The 21,948-nt window shown below is 41.4% G+C and overlaps 1 protein-coding gene across 2 annotated transcripts in view; it reads right to left on the reverse strand.

Moving 5' to 3' along the window:
• Positions 1-21,948, reverse strand: part of atxn1a (ataxin 1a) — a 95,938-nt gene that overhangs the window by 56,307 nt on the left and 17,683 nt on the right. For both annotated transcript variants that reach the window (XM_005478485.4, XM_005478484.4), the window contains exon 2: positions 13,303-13,489. The gene's annotated coding sequence lies outside the window, so the exon portion shown is untranslated. The remainder of the gene's footprint in view (positions 1-13,302; positions 13,490-21,948) is intronic.

The raw sequence follows: 21,948 nt of genomic DNA on the forward strand, positions 1-21,948 counted from the left end.
CATTAGCAGAGCTGCTGCAGTGAGAGGGAAGAACAGGAAGGGCTTAGCAACAGACAGCATTACATTTGTACACTATATAACACTTTTTTTAATAATGATTCCCTTGTGTGAGCGTATGTACTCTCCCCTTTCCTAGCGTATTGTGCAGACAACTAATCTGAGCAAGTAATCTTATTCAGCAATAATACTAAGCAGTCTGAAGCCTCTACATGTCTTACACCTCCATTTATCTAATAGCCAGCAGGGGGCAACTCCCCTTGTAGGAAAAGAAGTTTGGTTATATAGGGAAAATAACTTTATTGCTTATGCGATTTATAACTTCAGCAAACATTTTCTAGACGAATTTATGGTGTCATTGCTATTGCTAGTTTTCAGTTTGCAAATAATGGGTCCAAAGCAGAGTTACATGAACCAGTTTGTGGCGAAGGACAGCATCCTAAGATATACTAAACTGGCTGCTCAGGAGCGGCCAATCAGAACACTCCCTGCTGGCACGGAGGAGACTGCTTGTGGCTAGTGTGCAAAAGCAGAGGAAAAAATGTGCTCCTGATGGACTGTGAATCATTATTCAGAGTTTGTGTTTGCATGCTTTCTTTGTCAGGCGTGTGTGCGTGCAGCTAACCACTGAGTAAGTCCAGGAACTGTTGTTAAGTTACCTCATTGTTTATAGTGCGTTTGTTACAAGGTAACCTTGTCCAACTTTGCTGCTTGTCTGTGATTGCTGGTTTATATAATGGTGTCATCAGATGGTTTAATTCCGGCTTATAACCTTGTAAATGTCGACATTTACTGAGCGAGTTGAACTACTGCTACTTGAACAGCTTAGGCAATATTTCTCTTTGCTTTTGCTTTCTATAGATGTACAGAGGGCAAGAACTATATATTAGAGTTATATATCAGTGAGATCTCATTAGTGCTCCTGTGTACTAATTTCAAAGCTATGGTTTAATTCATTTCATTTCATTTCATATCCTTATGCTTGCTTGTGTTGGGCATCAAGTTTAAACATTTAGCTGGTAACATGCTACATTGTATATGACAACCTGAATTTATTATGCCATTTATTTCCTTGTTACAGAACTATACACAGACAGACAAGACTAGAGGTGTAATTTACACTGATCATTTGCGATGCTTCCCTGGTGACCACATTTATTAATCAACTGGCAGAATTACACTCTCAGTAAATCCATTACAGCTCAGACTGTGCTTAAGGGCGTGGTTATCCTGCGAGTGTGCAGTGCCCTTCTGTGTCTCTAAAAATAAAAATGGCGACGCTGACCTCAACAGGACAAACCAATGGGTTATGCAACGGTGGGAACCTCCATCTTTAATATACAGTCGGTGCTAGGATGACATAAATAAGTTATGTTGACGTAGTTTGTTATTTTTTTAATTGCCTGGTAAAGACGAACAACTACTTTTAAAAGCTGTGCATCCACGACAACTGCATTTAGCTTTTGACCACACACATTACATCAAATCTTGTTTTAATTTGAAGTGTTTTCTTTTAACAACCCTTTGCAGAATGTCAGTGAGAGCTATACTTACAGTTTTTTGCTATTTAGATATTTCTTTTGTGATATATATATTTGTGGGTTTTCCGCTTGTAAGCATAACCTTCACCCTTCAGTTCACCTTACTATTGCCAACTTGATTAAGCTACAATAGCTATCATAGCTATTTAGTGGCTTCTAGCTAGTGAAAAATCTTTGGAGCATACTAGATACCGGAGGGTATTATTTAATGTTTAATGTGGTTCACTACTGAATCTCAAGAGCCGAAAAGTGGTATTTGTTACAGCCTTTAAGTTAGCCGAGAGCTAAAAACAAAAGAACTGTAATTTATTTTGGTTTTTAAGTGTGTAGCAATAGAAGCTATGTTTATAGCAAAAGACAAAGTATTCACTGTGTGTGTGAGTATCTGAGCATGTGTACATTTTGTAGGAGCTTGATCTTTCCTGCATGCTTGGTCATGCACTTATACGTAATGCGATTTTTTTTTTTTTTTTTTTTGCGTGCTCCGTTTCACCCTAAACACCTTCCAGGAACTCAGCCGTTTCAATCTAAAGTGCAACAAAGACACTAAAGTGGGAGGGAAATAAATGTAGTTCCCTAGAAGTGATTACTCAAAATGTCAACCTGCTGAGGATAACAAGCAGAAAAGTCTTACTCCTTACTGGGAAAAAATTTCATCACACTCTTTCAGATAATCTGGCTGCTGATCACACAGACCAGATGGAGATACACTAGCCTTCTTGCTGTTTGTCACGTATGTGCGTGTATATGTTTGAGTGTGTGTGTGTGTGTGTGTGTGTGTGTGTGTGTGTGTGTGTGTGTGTGTGTGTGTGTGTGTGTGTGTGTGTGTGTGTGTGTGTGTGTGTGTAGGAATTTGTAATGATTTACATCTGAGTGTCATTCTGCTCATGTTGTTCACGGCGACCTGCACCAGCAGGCACTACGCTTATGTAATCCTTACTGTCAATCCCATTCACACACACCTCTGCAGACACACATGTCCTGCACACACACACACACAGACACACACACACACACACACACACACACACACACCCTACTGTCTTCCAACAGAGCAGAGGTTATTCTCCAGTTGTGGTGAGAGAGCCCTGCATGGTATCGTCAGCACAACCGAGAAGGAAGCATTTCTCCCTAGAAGGTAAAAAATTAACTGCTGTAAATAACATTTCAAGTCTGATGCCTGCTGTGCTCTCATCACCACTTATACTAACAGTTAAATTATTTTAGCAATCCAAATAATCTACAGAGGACTACGCAGAACAGAACTGTGCTTCACACACACACACCCCCAGTTTCCACATATTTTTGAATATGACAGTATGACAGTTCTTTCCCTCCATCACTTTATGTTCATGTTGCTTCCCACACACTAATCAGCATAACCTACAGTTATGTGGCAGCCTGAAGGCTTCATGCTGATGTGTGATGTGGACTTCCATGTTTTTATTGCAAGGCTGGATGAAGTCCCTGAATGGATTCATAATAAATTTGGGGGGTTTCAACATAACCAACAGATTTTACTTAAAGGAGAAATTCTGATGATATGTAAAGGACCTTAAATACTTTCTATAGCTTAAGAAGGCAGCTAATTTTACACAATAATAAAATAAAGGCAAAGATCATATGATGATAAGTGGTTAGCCCTGATGCCTCACAGCAAGAAGGTCCTTCCTGGGTTTAAATACTCTGGCTTCCTCAGGCAATCCACACATACATAACTGGTTATTCAAAGACGTCCATAAGCACAAACAGTTTTCACATGAGTAGGTGGCATGATCTCTTTTAGTGATGCAGAGAAAGTATGTTGAGAATTTTCTAGGTCTGAAAAGTCCCAGGAGGAGCTGAGTCCTCTGGTTGACTATAAAGACATCTTAAAGAAAACGTCCTTACATCTCATGTCATTTATGACCCCAGGAAACATTTTCCTAATGGGTGTAAATTATGGTCTCATTTAGAATATAGCAGACAATTAAGCATGGATATGCATGGCTACCTACAAGGAGATATTATGCGAAAGATTCAGAATATCTGTAATGATGAGTGTAATTTATCTTCTCTTGCCATATCCCCAAAAAAAGAAAAGTAAATCTCCAGTAAACAATTTTTATATTATAGCCCTGCGATGGACTGGTGACCTGTACCCCGCCTCTCACTCTGTGACAGCTGAGTGACCCTGCAACCCTGAACTGAATAAAATGGAAGGATTTTTATAAAAAGGACATTCTTGGAAGAAAAGAAACTTTAAATTAAACAATCTTCTATATTTTGCAAAGTGAAGAGATGGAGAACCACAAAAAGGTCCAAACTGAGTGACAGTAGTTTTTTTTCTAGGGGTGCAAGTCTGAGCATGTCTCAGGTGGCCGTGTTGAATAATGTCTGCTGGCTATCACCCTCCACTGTTCCATTAAAATTCCTCAGCCAAGGCCTATCTGCCATTGTTATACAATTCAGGAAACCACAGGGCCCCGAGTTCACGACATTCCCCCCCAAGTGAAGGAAAACTAGTTTAGCTCAATGGGCTATTAGCCTTCACCTCTCCACACATAAAAGGAATGAGTACAGCGGCATAACCGTGGAGTATTAGGGATATTGGTAAGTGGCAATCCATCAGCTCTGCCACACACACTGTACACACTATTTCGTGAAGGCTTGGTATAAACAGCACTCTTGAGAACAAGACTAATGGTGATTTTTTTCCTCCCAAATATGGTCAGAAGGATTCCCACAGGAAAACATTTGTTTTCAAGAAAATATTTTGGTTTCCTGTGCTCTTCCTGTGTGCTCTTTTACAAAAGATCTTTTAGAAAAGGTAAGTCAGCTCACGTAAAGAACTAGATTGATCCTGTTACTAGTGCAGATGCAAAAGTTAGGAATGGATATTATGTAGCAGCATTAAAATAAAAGCACAACCAAAACCAAAAGTTGTTGGCAAGTGATAGATTGTTCTGTTAGTAACACCTAAGACACACTCACCTGAGAAAAAAAACTCACACTAAATACATGGGGGGGGGGGGGGGGGGGGGGGGGGTGTTAACAGCCTACTGGTTAACTATTGAAGAGAGTAGAGACAAGGTGAAGAAAGGGAGACAAAGTCAACAACGAGAGAAGCTGAAAGGGAAGTCAGGACACTTGGAAAGATGAAAAGGAGAAAAATGAAGGGAAAGTTGACAAGGAGGTAAAAGAAAAAAAAAAGAAGGCGATAACAAAGGGAACAAGACTCAGAGCTGCAGTAACAGAGAGACAGTGAGGTATGCGGGGGGGATAGTGGGTGGGAGAGTGTGGGTGGCGACAAAGATGGCACTTTATCATACAGCCTAGTTGTAAAAGCAATAAACTCTCTATAGGTCTCAGCATAAAGACTTCCCAGGCACCACAAAGGCCATGCTCATTCATCTCACTAAAAGCTGAAGTTGCTGAATTGAGCTCAGCTCCTCCTGGAGAGAAGTGTTTGTCATTGTGAACTTCTGACCATTTCAGAACATCCAGGCATAAAAACAGATAAGAACTGTGCCTGCATTTTTCCAGTTGCCTTTGAACTTATTCAGTTTGCCTGCATTTTGTCCCGCTGAATGCCAAACTATAAGTTTGGTTTTGGGGTTGAACTGTGCTAGCCATTAGCAGTGGCTAGAACTATTTTGTACTCTATTTGATTCCTTTTTCTTTGCTGCTTGAATGCGATCTTGCAGACACACAAAAAAGTGCATCAAAACATCACACAGGCAACAGGAAATTAATCGTACAGATGGCATTTGTTCCAAGAAAGTACAAACCTACCGTGACTGACAGGGAAGCCTGTCAATTATCTAATTTGCATGACTTCTGATTCCTTTCTGCAGGTAATTATCATCCTATGATGTGATCACTCTTGCCAGTTTGCCACCCACCTGTGCCTTCCCTTTTTCCCTCATCGCTCCTCTCGATTCTCTCCATCTCTCACAGCACACTTATACAGGAGGTGTGATTGCATTAAGCTGCAGAGAGAAGAGAGCGAGAGGGCATCCCAGGGGCTACACTAATGTACAGAACAGAATGTACAGAGCAGCAACTGTGAAGGAGAGCAAGAGAGAGGTTGGAGTGGGAGGGGGTGGGCGTCCATTACTATAATCATTTTACTTCACTTGAAAAGGCGGCTCTTAGAGCAGGTTCTGTGGAGGAGACAAGAACGGGAGAATACGTGGAGAGAGGCAAAGAGAGATGAGCGGCTCTTATGGCTGTTAGTAAATCTAAAGCACAACTTCATTTTTCAACTTTTATTGCTTTCTCGCACGAGCACCCAGAGCATCCGCACAATAACCAAAGACATTTCAGCGGTATATTAGCGTCCCCATAGTGCGTTTGTAATATCCTTGAGGTGTCCTGAGACGTGCATTCTAGATGATAGCAATTAACGAGACGAGTCAGGGCTCGACAGCAATCACCGCTTTTAAAATTATTCATGTTTCGGGTTAAAACACACAAACCATAAATCAAACGTACTAATTCACATCCGATGCAGTTTGTTTCACCCTGCTATGAATACAATAAAGCCCAAACCCTAACGCCGCACAAAAGTAATATGTTGCTCCATGCAAACAATGAGGGATATCTTTCAAAGCAGGCGCGGAAGACAGGGAATGCCCTGAAGGAATAACATCTAATGCAATCAGATTGCTCTGGCCAATTAGTCAGCACTAGCCTAGCCAGAGATGATGTCAGCCGTCATTACTCACTGCTTAATGCTATAAAGCAGAAGGGAATCAAGAGAAAACAAAGAAAAGAGCAACAAAAGTGGGTTTAAGCTGAGAAGAGCCCACTTAATCACACCAAACAGAGACTAGTACACTTATGTGAATAATGGCACCCACGCTGAATAAAAATCTCTCTCACACACAGTTCATCTACCCTTACATACACATTTAAGAGTAAATGCTTAGATATATTAAGCCATGCTCACAATGACACAGTACACAGCAAAGATGAAGATGCAGGCATCCACCCTCAGCACGCTGAATGTTCCAGCATGCGTATGGCTCATTAGTAATGACCTACAGCGGCATGTTTTTCCACACCGATTACAGTCAATACCCCACAGCTCCAAATGACATTTTCACATTTCACTTACATGTACAGTCCGGATGTTACAGGGTGATCTCGCTCAAATACACTGTCGTACTGTACACCAGTGTATTACAAGCCCAGCGGCCCACTGGATCCGAGCTGACCCTGAATAAGCCCAAGCGTCAGGATTTTTTTCTTTTCCCCACATGCATTCCTCAGATGCTTTCTGGAGGCACAACCAAACCAAATAAAACTGGATAATTTATCTCAGTAGATTATGGTTCCTGTTAGCCATTTATACACATCTAAAAAATGCTGGCAGTAGCTGCTATAACTATAAAGTATTTTAACCTAATAGCACCCACCCATTTTAGTTGAATACATATCTTGATACCATTTAAATAGCATGTACCATTCCTCTGGCAGCCGCAGGTGAAAGTATAATACAATACTGTGTAAAGGTCTTTGAGGTTTAGCGATTCAGTGTACAATTGTGAAAGCTTGAAAGTCAATATTTGGTGTGACCACCGTTATTCTTAAACACAGCCTGAACTCTATTAGGCAGCTTTCTTGTCATTTCTCCAAGCATTCTTTAGGAATAGTTCTCCAGTCTTCTTGAAGGACATTCACAGATGTTGGATGTTTCTGCCTTTTCTTCTGTTCTCTGTCAACATGATCCCACACTGCTTCGATAATGTCGAGGTCCGGGCTCCGGGGAGGCCAATCCATGACTGATAGTGTTCCATTGTGTGTTTTTATATCCAACTATTCTTTTACTGCATTGGCAGTGTACAGTGGATGAAAATCTACAGTACTTCTGCGTTTACAGTTTGACCACCAGCAGCACTGGCTGAAATCCAGCCCCAAACCATGACAGAGCCTTCACCGTGTTTTACAGACAGCTGTAGACACTCCCTACACGTTTACAACATTTTGAAACAAAATTTTCAAATTTGTATCAGTCACTCCATCCAACCTGTTGCCACTGATTTTCAGTTCAGTGTAACTGGGCATACCTCCATAGCCTTCCACTTCTGATGAGGCTTCAGTGAACGGTGGATGTATCAACTGAGGGGCCAGTGAAATGAGTGTGTCAGAAAAAAATGTAGCAAAGGCCAATTTTCGACTCTGAAAATGGTCCAGTACAAGGACTGAGCTGAAATTCATGAAATTAGTGAAAATGCAGCGAAGAAAAACAGACCTTCAGAAAGCCCAGAGACATATTGTTCAAGAAAGTCTGACTCCTTGGAGGTGAAATATAAAGAAATGAGGGGCAGCTCAATACTTTTACACAACCTCAGTATGCCAAAAAGAGACACACAAAAAAAACATGCAGATAAACATCCATAAAAATAGGTAATCATACTGACCTCATTAACTAATAGGTGGATTGATTATTAAGCCAGACTTCAACATCTTTACAGCTACTGTAAGTAGTACAAATCAGACAAAGCTGCATTTCTCATGAAACTCTTCTACCAAATCCACTGTGCTCCTGTTACATGGAGCATTACCTTCATGCAACAAAGGTTTAAACTCCAATGATCTGAAATGTACTTACAAACTTTTCTTTACCAAATTTTGATGCTTTTTACTTGGAAAAGAACAAACCTGGATGAAACATTCAAATAAGTTTTGTTCTTTCTTCTTCTCTCTTGCGTATACAAATCAGGTCGCTCCTCTAATTGTGAATGTCTCTCTTTATATCGATTCATTCACACACACTTCACTTCTTTTTTCTGCCTCCTCTGCTCTTTACCTTTATCCTCTCTTCTCAGTAATTCAGTCTGGATGAACCCAGCAACACTGAGCAAGGTAATTAACTGTTTAGTGTGCAGAGGCAGTTCAAGTCTGTGTGTGTGTGTCAGTGTTTTTGTGGAGAGCGGCGGCATGACGAGTAAAGACAGCGAGACAAAAGACAGATTGAGGGAAGAACTCGGAGGGGGAGGGGGGGGGGGGCAGAAAGGAGAAAGAGACGAAAGAGCAGAACTACAGAGAAAGACGGAGAAAACAAGTGTGATGATTTTAATTATTAGTTAACTGTTCTATCAAAATTAAAAGGGATGCAAAGATGCCACCTTAATATCTGGTCACTCTAAAAACTCTACCTTACTTTCCCGCTGTCCCTCTTCTCGTTTGCTCTCTGTCACTTGAATTCGTGACAGCTGTTGTTGCAGTTGGCACTCTCAGGTGTGTGTGTGTGTGTGTGTGTGTGTGTGTGTGTGTGTGTGTGTGTGTGTGTGTGTGTGTTTCCCGTGCTCTCCGAGCCCAATTCAATCCTACTATGAGAGTCGGGGCCCAGATCAAATAAAGCAGAGCGTAGCGATTACAAGAAAACAGAGAAGGGGAAATCCATGCTCCCTCTCACGCACACACAAACACACACATAGAAGGGATGACCTCTCTATAGACTCGTGTTGCTCAATCTTCTCATGGCACCACTGTGCCCCAGATCCAACAGATTTCTTACTTTAGAGGAGTTGATGTTAATTACATTCTTGTATTGTACAAGTGACACGTAATTGGCAATAAACTTTTTAGCCTGTGACCAACAAAAGGGACTGGGTCGGCTTATTTTATATACTGAGCATTTGTTCAAGGACTCACGGCCCCTGGCATTGCTGGATATCCAGAGGCTCCTGTGAAACTGTATTACAGAAAGCATCGCTGGGTTAATTAGTCATTTGACATCTCAGAGATTACTGTGAGCTGTTGCTGCAGGCAGCATTGAGTTTAACCGTGAACAAGAGTGAGAGTGGGTAGGAGTAATTCCAGTCTCAAATAAAAAAATAAATCAATCTGTAAAAAATTGATTGAATCCACATAAAGCTGTCAGACTTCCCCCTGCAAGACATAAATAAGTTTAACCCTTCTGTGCAATAATTTAATGAAAGCCAAGCGCATTTTGCAAACAGAATGACTGGAATATAAAGTTATAACCAACTGGTAAGAAAATGAATGAGCAGATCAATATGATGCATGCATATATATATATATATATATATATATATGTCATGGCAACAACTCAATGGACTTAGACATGGAGGCACGACCAAGACAACCTGCAAACTTCCAACTTAGCATCACAGTGGGGACAAAAGGTGATTTAAGTTACTTTGAACGTGGCTGATATGAGTATTCTAGAAACTGCCAGTCAGCTGGGATTTTCCCCACACAGCCATCTCTGGAGTTCACAGAGAACGGTCTAAAAAATGTCTTGCTAATGCCAGAGGTCAGAAGAGAATAACCAGACTGCTTCAAGCTGATTGGAAGGCAACAGTAACTCAAATAACAGTCTAGGCATGCAGAAGAGAATCTCTGAAAGCACCTTGAAGTGGATGGGCTGCAGCAGTCCCATTTATGTGAGTTGAGAACAGGAAACTGAGGCTATGATTTACAAAGGCTCATCAAAATGGAAAATAGAAAACTGCAAAAGTGTTGTCTGGTCTGATGAGTTTCGATTTCTGTTCCAAGATTCAGATATTAAGGTCAGAATTCGGGCACCGATGTCTGGCTTCCTCCCACAGTGCAAAGACGTGAGAACGTGTGAGTGAATGGACGTGTGTCTCGGTGTTAGCCCTGCGGCAGACTGGCGACCTGTCCAGGGTGTGCCTCGCCTCCCGCTCTATGGTAGCTGTGTAAGGTAGCAGTGTATCCATCTCCTGATGACTACTTCCTGCAGGATACCATGTTACAAAGCTCAGATCATCCCAAACTGGTTTCTTGAACATGACAGTGAGTTCACTGCACTCTAATGTCCTCCACCGTTACCAGATCTCAATCGGGTGGACAACGGGAGATTTGCGTCATGGATGTCCAGCCGACAAATCTGCAGCAACTGTGTGATGCTACAAAATCTCTGAGGAATGTTTCCAGCGCTTTGTTAAATGTATGTTATAAAGGATTAAAGCAGTTCTAAATGCAAAACAGGGTCCAGCCCAGTAATAGCAAGGCGTACCTAATGAAGTGACAGGTAAGGTGTACATGTCACTTGTCAGCTGGGTACCTCTTAGCTAGCTGCGTTGTAACATGAGCTTATTCTACTCTTAGACTCACTGTAAGTCACACAGGATACAACATAAGCCACATGTCAAATGTTTTCACATAAATTTTAGTTGATTTATGTCATGCGTTCTCATTCTGATTCTACATCTTTAGCTTCTTTATAGCTGGCAGTCTCTATATGGTACACCGACAGCCACGGCGACTTGCCGCCCAGTGTCATTGTTTGAGCTTTTAGGCTGTCACCCCTCCATCTGCTCATTTCTGAGACATGGTGTTCAGAGAAAGGCAACTGTCAACAGTGAATTTACAAAGGAGAGAGAGAGAGCAGAAAGCAGCGGGGAGTGAAATGTGTAATTTCCAGTCAGCGAGAATGACGGCTGAAGAAAGAGGAAGAGAAGAGGACAAGGCGAGCAGGGAGTGACTGAATTTTAGAGAAAAAAATATCCAAAAAGGCTACTTTATGTTCACTTTTTTCCCCAATTATCAACCTTCTTTCTTCTTTATCTTACCTTTTGATTTGTTATCCTTACACTCCTCCCACCCCCATCCACAAAACTAGTCCTCTATAAATTGGTACAATGTTAATTTAATAAGCTAATTAGTCTGTACTTCAAAACATATTTGTAGAGGTATGAAGCAAGTCCCTGAAGTAGCTCACAGCAAAAATAAAATGATGCTGTTGGTGAGTCGAGTATAACTGTACGCTGAGGGGCGATAAACAAAAACTTATTTTGCAGCAGCCGGCGGCACGCTGCAACTGGGACGAGAATCAAAAATCATGTTTGGGTTTTATGATATATTTTTTAAAGTAACTGGTACAAAAAAATCCTCTCTTTCTATACTGTCTGTGTCTACACCTATCCTATAACAACAACAGCCCCTCTCACAGAGCAGGCAGAATGAGCAACAGGAGAAAGCGGTGACGGTATTGGTCACAGAAGAGTTTAGGACAGGGAGAGGAGAGAGAGGAAGACGGTAAAAGATGTTCAGTGAGACAAAAAGCAGGGATTGGCTTTCTCACTCTTTCCCTCAGTAAGCCCTTCTATTCATTCTGCTATCCCTCATAGGAGAGAATGGAGCTTCAACATGCAGCTGGCGAGACGGCGATAAAGGGCTGGCAGAGGAGCTTCAATACAAGCGGCCGAGGATACAGTAAGAGGGAAAAGAGCGGAAAGCTTCTTCAGCTAGAGGATGGGTAGTGAAACTGAGAGAGAGAGAGAGAGAAAGGGAATCTGGATGGGAGAAGGAGTTGAGGGACGTCACAATGGGCCGTTCGAAGTGAAGAGTGAAAACGAGAAAATCAAAAGTCAAAAAGCATGAAGGAGGGTGGCGAGAGGGACAGGAGCTCAGTTCCATTCAAAGAAGTTTATCCTCTGAGTCACAGAAACGCACATACACCCAAAGCACACCTAAGTACCTCAGATCTTATGAAAACGGCTATTAAAAGAAGAAAAGAAAAAGGACAGGCCCGACCCTCTGCTCTCATACCTGCAGCTCGACTCGTTTGGTTCAGACTCACATAGGTTGTACAGTGAACCAACAACATATAAGTGATTCTTGATATACTTGGAGAAGAGATGTGTCAGTGTACCATGACCGCACCCCTCTGAACTGGAGTAGAGCCTGCTACGTATGGTCGTGTCGGAGAGTTTGGATCATGCAGCTAGCTCGCCTAGCGCAGGCTATCGGATCGCTTGTTGGTTTTTGTCCCGTTCTACAGTGACATAAATCACGCAGTGCAAGGTCTCTAGCGTGGGTTTTCAAGAACACACTAGTGTTGAAAACTACAACACAAGAAAACCTGTACTAGGATTACATTTCATATTGTAATATTACTTTTCCTGCTTATAACTGCAGGTATAAGATGTCACTGGACTTACTGATAGGGAGAATGACTGGCTCTAATCCATACTATCATAAACCCAGCACATGCTTGTTGATGTTTGAGGCGCTGTACGATTGGTTATTTTATTTTTTCTACTCTACTCATACCCTATTTAAAATGTTATCTATAATAAGCAATAAGGGGGAAGTAATTAAATTGTCCTATATAGTCCAAGTGTTGCTGGAGCTTCAACTTCTTCATATTGTAATCTCATGAAGCAAAAGTTACTGTGTTTAACTGGTCAATGATCATATTCCTTCATGCTATAAACCATAAGCGCTGCTTATATGTTACCGTGCATGGTTCCATGGTTACCGCTGATCTGGCATAAAAATACATGCCTCCTCTACAAACGATCCCTCGACAGCTTGAATACAGCAGATGGATTTAACCCATTAAGACCTAACACATGTATATCCATAGACTGTGCGGGCACCACAGGACTTACTGGATTTGAATAGCAGCTTAGCTTGTGTATTCATAACGGTTATAATAGAAGATCAACTGGACCAGACTCTGCCTGATAATAAAGCGCAGACATACATGTTAAAAGTCCCTTCAATTCAATCCATTTTATTCTATTCAGTTCTATTTATATGGTGCCCAATCACAACAACATGCCCTTTATATTGTAAGGTAAAAAACCCCACATAATACAGAGAAAAATCACAACAATCAGACAACCCATATGAACAAGCATTTGGAGCGACAGTGGGAAGGAAAAACTCCCTTTTCACAGGAAGAAAGCTCAGTGAGGGACAGCCATCTGCTGTGACCGGGTAGGTGTGAGGGGAAGGAGACAACCGACTCCCTGACTCCATCCTCTTTGAATCCTACCTGAGAATAGGAGGCAGAGCTACTTTGGCCGAGTAGGTGGAGCCTTCTGCTCAGCTGAGAGCTGACAACGGATTGCAGTCGTAGTTCCTGATGTGAAGCCTTGATCTCTCCACCAGCAGAAAGGAAGGGAGAAGAAGTGTGCGCCGTCTATTCACGTCTCTATGTCGGCAGTTGTGGTCACAATTCCCTGCAGATAAACAGAGACAGAGAGGCTTTTATTTCTCTCTTCAATATTACATCCTCTGAGATTATTTAGGTCTGGGTTATTGCTTACTTTAGCTCAATTATCATAGCATAATAACCACATCCAGTGCTTTGCAAGTACAATAATCAGCTTAATCATTCAGTATTCTTTTCCTCTTAATTATTTCAGTTTTGTGCAGAAACACTGCTACTCTTGGAACATTAAGCTCTCATATAGAAGCAATATCCATTAAATGGTAATGTTGTAGCCTTAGTAGCCCCCCCCCCGCCCCCGTTCACAAGGGGCAGCCATTCAGAAGAACGTTAGCTTGGAGGGAGGGTGTCCTTCAAGAGAGCGGTACTCAAACATTTTGTTTCAGACAGTGGATGAACTTCAGTCAAAGCTAGTCTCATACAGTCCAGGAATAAAAATATGAAGCGGGAAAAGAGCAAAACAGGTCGACGTTAACAATGAGCTTGATAGCCAAGCGATCTTTGTTCATAAAACTTCATGAAATAGCAAAGAGAAACTACATAAATAACTATTAGTGAGGTGCAGGGTGATGCTGCTATTACAAAAAAACTCCACTTGCCTTCTGTGTTAAGAAATGGGTTTGCAAATTTGAAGAGGAAAATTGTAGATATGTTGTTGTTTATGACAGAGTAATTGCTACCACTGCCTTTCTTGACAAAGCTGACACACACACACACACACACACACACACACACACACACACACAATGCCTGTAGTACTTGCTAAATCCCAGTCCTTGTTTAAATAGAAGTCTTTAAACCATGTGCATTTGTAAATGTCTGCACTTGTGATTCTTCCTCTGCTTTTCCCTTTTTCTGTTGTGCTCTCTCCCTCTCTGAAGACTATTCAGAACAAACACCCATGCTATTTATACACTGACGCCGAATCAGCATGGTAACCACGCTTTGTTTACCCACATGAGACACACGGTTTGAGGCTCGTGTCCTCTTTTTTTTTCCTCTCTAAACAAAAATCATGGCTACTTAGTTCTTGCGCATTAACTTAGCTCAGTTTCCAGTAAGGACAGTGTTTCTCTTTCTCTGACCAAATGTCTCTAGTAAACTGAGAGCAGACCCTCATAATGAAGGTAGTATTTCTGTGAAAACCACATCTCATAGCCTGGAAATGTTAAACAATTTTACACTACAATTCGTTTTCTCAGAAAGCCCGATCGAGAGTCGCTATGTCTAAAGCAATACCGAAAGAATCGCACTTCTCCTTTCCTACTCTGCATGCATACCATTCAGGGAAATAAGTTCCATTTTCAAGCCCCCTGCATCAAACACTCAGGCAACCAATACACTTGCTTTTGCACCTTCTGTGCAAAGCACTTAATTCCCAACTACTGTAGTGGCACTCCACCATAACCTAAAGCAGGGTGCTGTTGCATCATTTATCGCCCAGGTGTGAATCCAACTTTATGGCTTTGTTGCAGGATGTTCATTAAAAAGGAGTGAGTTAATGTTCCCCGGGCAAATAAAATGTGGTACAGTGCCTAATTTGATGCACAAGCACATAGAGAAACACTTAGTGCTCCCATCCAGTGCGCTCTCTTATTTTAAGTAACCCCCGAGGCTGTTACCACAGTGACAAAGACATGTCCCAAGGTCGCAGGGCCGAGCCAAGCGTTAACTTGAACCCCGAAACAACACATTGACTCAGCAACACAAAATCAGGTCAGCCGATCATGTGACAACCAAGAGTACCCCCCACCCCGGGGACAGAAAGTGATACTAAAGCATGCATGTTTTTGTTTGCACTAACGTAACACAAAATTCAAGAAGCACATACACACAAGCACCCAGGCATACGAAAGAAGCAAAACACATGGTGTGTACATCCAGCTCGTAGAGTCACATATACACACAGAAACCCACACAGCCGTGGGATAAAGTACGGAAAAAACAGCAACACCATTCACAGAGGCCAGGACAACAACTTTACCAAAGATGACTTTATGTGAGGGTCTTTGAAAGAGGAAATAAGTGCTTATTAGTGGTTGAAATGCACAAATCATGAGCTCACCATCTGCCTCAGAGCCCCAGATTTATGGCTGTCATGCTCTTTGCGCCCATATGCACTTCCTATAGATGAATAAAGTCTCTTTTATCCCCAGTTAAAGCAGACAAAGCCTTGAAAGTGGTTATTTTCAACAACCGCGCATGCATTGTAATAATGTATGAAGCTGTTAACATATATGGTTGGACATCTGCTGTGTAAGTCCTTTTCCCAGTATTGGATGTTATAAAAAATACTATGATAAGAAAAAGTGACACATAGATGAAGACATGAAAAGTATGGCAGTACTAGTCTGCCTACAATACAAAACTCTGATTCAAAGCTTAATTAGCAGAGCAAACATACAAAACACACGTGCTCAGAAAATGGTCTCAAAACATGTCCATGTCCATTGTTGTCCATGTCAACAATGCAAAATAAATAAATAGACATTTTTTGTCATTAGTTTACATCTTTCAGTCCCATTTTTAAATTTTTTATATCAGGATATAAAGATGTTTAAATGTCTCCATTCACCAAATCATCAAATGTTCCTCTTTGTTCAGTGTGGGGGGGTTTCACTTGGATTCACCTTGTCTGTGTGCTTCTTGGAAATGGGGGTGTTCTAAATATTGTGAAAAGTTTACACATAAGCACAGGTTTGTAAATGCTCACACTTACAACTGCAAGATTTTCCTCCGACTCAGCAGCCTCGGATTCAGTTCTCCATCTGTTGCAAAGGGCACTCAATAATACTGGCAGCCCCAATGTGTGTGTCTCCATGTGCACCTGTGAAACTGTGCACTGCCCCTTTCAGCCTGTTTTTTTATTGGTCTCCTGCCTGGCGTCCCTCTGTCACACAGAGACTGCGCGCGTACGTGTGAGAGGGAGAAATTTTAGTGATATGTTTGCGAGCACCGATATGAGCTTTAACCTGAACACCAGGTTAAAAGAAGCAGCGGGTTAAAGACCCGGTGTGTCTGAACCAGGCGCGTTGGACATTTGCCTTTTCACGTGTACCTTGGTCGGGTAATGTTTAGAAAAGTTCAGCGCTGTGGTGCGTATCTGAGAACAGCTCAAGGTTAAAGGTTCAGGTGACACAGTTTAGATTAGGACTGTGGGTTAAGGTCAGATTGTAATCTAGCTGTGATGGTTAAGGTCAGGATGAGAGGCATAATAAAAAAAAGCAGTGCACTGTGGATTGATGAGTGCCCTCACAAGTAAATATATATGTATAAAGAGCGCAACAGTACTGCTGCTGCTATAGCAAGAGGACGCAAGAAAGCAGACCCTCTAAGTACTTTATAACATTCATTCCCATAAAAGCTCTAAACTTGCACATTTCTGTTACATGTCACATCAGTTTAACTCTGGTATTCTCACATGATGTGTTCCTCCCACCCTCACCCTAATACAATATATGACAAATGTAATAAAGCTCTCCTAGGAGGCCAGCAGGGAGCTTCATGTGTCCTTGTTTGCCTGCCTAAGTCGTCTTCATTTGTGTTGCCTTTGTACTTGATTTGAACTTTTTTCAAATGAAGAAAGTTCAAAAACTCTGGATCCAAAGGCATTATAAGGCAGATGGCCTTGGAAGTGAACTCTGCTGAAATTGAGTAGTACTTGGCTATTCTGCACAACATACACTCCTATAAACAAGCTGTTTTTCTAGTTTGAAATGTGCCAAAAGAGTAAGATTCCAAGGACTGAGGAAAGTGCAGCTTTGCAAAGGTGTTGGATTGCAGGCCGGTTCACTGGCTCCACACAACAAAACAGCAATAAGCTGGTCGTTTGACCACAGCGTGGCCTGGATGCACGTGAGAGGGGGAATTATGACCAAATGTCCTGCAAAAGTAACGTTCCTGTGAAATATATCCCCTAATGTTTTTCACTAATTTGAATTAAATTGAAACTTTTATATTCTCACATGCAAAACGATGACAGATTTTTGCTTTTGCAATGTTATTTGTTACGTATTATGCAAGTAAAACTAAATTAACTAAAAATGAAAAGAAACAAGTGACAGTGAAAGAAAGTAAGAGCCCCACACACACAATGAGGCTGTAACAGGAACATGAACTCTTGGTTATGCAACTCACTTAGCAACCCTCGGCACTACAACTGCAGGTCAAAGTGTAGCACTCTAAAAAGCGTCCCAAATGTGCTTCTGTGTACCTGATGATCGGGCTTTTTCCTGCTGACAAACACAGATATGTCTTCACTGCCATTCATGCAGTATTCATACATGCACCATATATATCTCAGTAATTGGTACAAAGTGGGCTAAATGCTCAGTTATGAGTCAAAGCAACATGTCAGATGTCAGAAGCACTATTATTAAAATATTCTGAGATTAGAATATTTAATTCAAGTGTTTCACTAAATAAACTGTTTCCACTCAGTTACAGATAGTTCCGTTTGTTTAAAGAGGAGTTATTTATGTTCTTTAGCTGCCTGGAAACATGAATATTAATTTAACTCTACACTATGGTCAGAGAGTCGGAGTAGTGCTGACAAACAGCGGCTTTCAAAATGTATCTCTACCCGCAGCATTTTATCCAACACAATACTGAAATCTACCTCTGCCTCAAATGGTTAGCTTGCTTGGGTATTTGTGTAACTTTTGTCACTTAAAGGGTTAATCTAGATTAAAATGAATGTGTTAAAACAACAAAGGCACATAGCTGTACACCAACAGCTCCATGTCTGTGACATCAAATTACTGTTTTCATCAAGAGAGTCTTGCAGCTTTGAGGACAGTAATTTCTTTCTTTGTGTGCTGTTTTCACAAACAAACTTTGTCACATGTTGACACAAAATCAATTTAATAATTTTACAAAAAAGTAATCTCGAGGCATTCAGTGTTTTAAGGTCGAGACTAGAATATCACTGGCCAGTGAAATCCAATGATGTGACAAACACCTGTGAGCCAGCACTTGGCGACGGTGGCGAGGAAGGCAGATAGCTCCAACAGAACCAGGCTCAGGGAGGCCCGGGGATGTTCCACAAATAGTGAGGGGTATGAGGCCTAGGAAAGGCAGGGAAATACACATCAAACTGTTCTGAGATTATATTTTCTGGTATGACAGTTTGTGTCCCTCTATGGTCTAAGAGAACCAGAGACACGAGGGGGAAGAGTGAAAACTTTCATACTGAGTTTATGGGCTCAAGCACTGATTTTGGGCTATACCAAATAAAAATATGAAATCAAAATTGTAAATCTTGGTCAGACCACACATGTCACACTCAGACCTGCCCATTGTTTACAAACAAGGCGGTGACGTCAGAAACGCTCGACATTCCAAAACAGAACTCCTCATATTATTTATGGTGCTACCTCGTTTAAAACCATAATATATACTTTATAAAGTTGATGTGACAGCAGCAAACCTAGATGACAATCAAACAATGCTCTAACACTCTGTTCATAAGGTAGAGGTAAATTAAGATGAAAACACACGTGCACATATTTTTGTCAGCACTCAGCATTGAGACATCAACAGAAACTGGCTGTGTAGGGGAAATGCTTCAGAGGTTTAGGTTGAAAGCACTTACTCACTTTCCAACGCCTCTCCATTAGGCCTTTGCAGGAGGGGCCATTAATTGTCTCCTGATGTTGTTAAACCACTTATAAAATAATAACAACTAATTAAAGCCATGAGATGATAATATTAACAAAGAACTTTACTAGGTCAGCCATGAAGGTTGTGTTTAGTATTTTACAAAAGGCTTTAAAAAACAAAGCTATAAGCAAGTAGAAGCACAGTTGGTATATCAGTGTTGGTGGTGTCAGTTCCTTGGTAAGATTACTATGCGGTGCCGTGTCCTTGAACCAGAAAATTTAAAGTAAACTAGCAAAGGTTTAATCAAATCCAACATCCTCCTTTTCTTACTTCCTGTCCTCCTCTCACCTTGTATTTTTCCCCCCTAACATCTTCCTCTTTTTCTTCCTTCCTTCTTCTTTTTTTGTTTTTATATACTCTCTTCCTGTCTTCTGATACAAGTATTCTCCAGGGTAACACATCACAACATAACAACATCACTATGACACAAGACAGAGATGTGAGCTGAAGGGTGGGGGGGGGGGTAAAATTCAGAGCAGACACACAGTCCAAAGTGCATTTGCATAGAAGAACACTGGGTGAAAGAGGGGAAAAAAAGAGAGGAAAAAGTGAACAAACAGTCTTCTCTACATGGCACGCAGGTACAGCACAGAGCTAACATGTGCAAGTGAAGCCGACAGAGTTCACTAGCGTTGAACACTGGAGCGCAAGTTGCCACCTCAGGGAATTGCTCAGCATTGCTCAGTCGAGCCACGTTAGCACAGAGAGCCTGGAGACGCTGGAGTCGCAGGGAGCCCGGCTTTGATCGCCTCCCTAAGATCCGAATACGAGGATAAGGGGAATATGCTGGGAGGGGGACCTACAGGGAACACACATGCACCGAGAAAAACCACTTCAAAGGTGTACACATGGGCACACACACACAGCATTACTTCAATTGCAATTTTTCCAAACATTCAAAAGACATACTGTACAGTAAGAACTACCCACGCATGCATAGTAATAATCTTCTGCCACTGATTTCCTCCAAAGGTTTTCTCTCCTGCTCCCAACCACAAACAAGCACATGTGTTCTGGAAACATGTGGAACGCTCGATGCATCCAGACATAGGAGACGCCGATATGAACGAGAGCTCGAAACCAGCTAACCAACCACTGAAAGTTAAGTCCAAAGCTGAGTTAAATATGAACGGGGACAGCAAACAGCATTAATGCTACAGGCGCGCTCTCGAGCAGTAATCTGACAGTCAGGCAGACAACACGTATAATGGCCGGATTACGGACTTTCTACCACAGGAGAGCAAAGCGGATCCAAACTGTTGCTGCTCGAGCAGGTTTCAAGAGACCTCATTCAACACCTTGACACAAGCGTTTAGTCTCACTCGCCCCCACACTTTCATTCCTGTCAGAATGTGCTGAATGACGCGTCAGCCTCTACTCTTTTTCTTGTCTGTCATGCTTTTAGCCGTGCCAAGAGAGCCGTTTCTTCTTGAAGTTATAATTGCTTGTACAAGCCGAAGTTAAAGTTCACTGGTTGAGGACAGAAACTACGCTACGATCGGAGCAAAAGTTGGGGTGGCATCTTCCAGAAAAGTGAAAAGCGCTGTGAAAACAAGATGAATCCACTCAAACATTTAGAGCTAAACCTCAAATTTCTCTTCATCTATCAGCTTTAAAGGCTATTTTTATTTTTTATTAATACATTTTTTTTAAACATGTACTGAAGGAAGCATCCTTTCTCCAGCAGGAGACCAATGAAGGTCACATGAGGCAGTAACAGGGCTTTCACCCAGAAGCCTAGGGTTCAACGCCTGCATGGGACATTTATTTTCTTTTATTTGAGGAAATATCTTTCAAATAGAGTTCATCTCAGGAAATAAGCACAAATTATGCATTTTTGCAATAGGGTGCTAATAACAAGGGCCTGAAGATGCAATTTGAAATTGGTTCAGTGCTGAATTAGACCTACCTGGATACCTGGATCGGTTCATCTCTTGGGTCAGGTGCCTTTTTTAATGCTTCAATCATTCATAGGTTAGTGTTAAGTGGCTTAACCTTCTGAAAGCCTCGAAAACTGCTGCTCAAGACCACTTAAAAAAATATAAAAGTCTGGCTCCTTGGAAACAAAATATAAAGAAATTAGAGGTGTCTCGTTGTACAGGAACTGAATTTATAAAAGACAAAGCTGCAGAAAATGATGAGGAAAATTAGTCTGGCGTAAGGCATCTTATGTAATTGCTCCATCTAAAGAAAAAAAAACATGTACCACGGGATACTTGTGCAAAACAACATTACATACACTTTATTTGCATGTTTGCTTGAGAGTTGAATAGAAAGTGGGTCAAACACAGCTGCTGACAAGAACAGCTATTGGCTGAGAGATAGAGTTTGAGGAGAAAAACATACATATCTTATTATGAAGGCCTGCAGGCAGTATTAAATCTTTTAATTTAACAACTGCTTTGTTCTTGTTTGAAACTATTTTGTATGCTGACTAACTTTAAGTTGTTTTTGAAAAAAGAAAAAAAAAGATTCATCCTTACAAATGACTGAAAATCTCAGTTTTTGCTTTGGACATAAGGCAGACCTGACGTGCACACCAGAAGTGTGTGCACGTGGCACGCCCTCAGGGTAGTGCTGACACTGTGCGGACACTGACACAGAAGAAAAAACAAAAACACCGACAGTGTCAAAGCAAAGTTTAACCAAAGAAAACACATCAAAAATAATTGTGCACATATTAGGCGTTATCTGTCCTGCACCAAATAGTTTACCATCCCTCTTTTGACACTGTGATCAACTTTAAGAAGATAATAGTTATTATGGGGTTCGCAGCGTGACCTTAGGAAGTCACCAGCATACGTCAGG

This window comes from Oreochromis niloticus, linkage group LG22 (genome assembly GCF_001858045.2).
Source record: "Oreochromis niloticus isolate F11D_XX linkage group LG22, O_niloticus_UMD_NMBU, whole genome shotgun sequence".
Lineage (NCBI taxonomy): Eukaryota > Metazoa > Chordata > Actinopteri > Cichliformes > Cichlidae > Oreochromis > Oreochromis niloticus.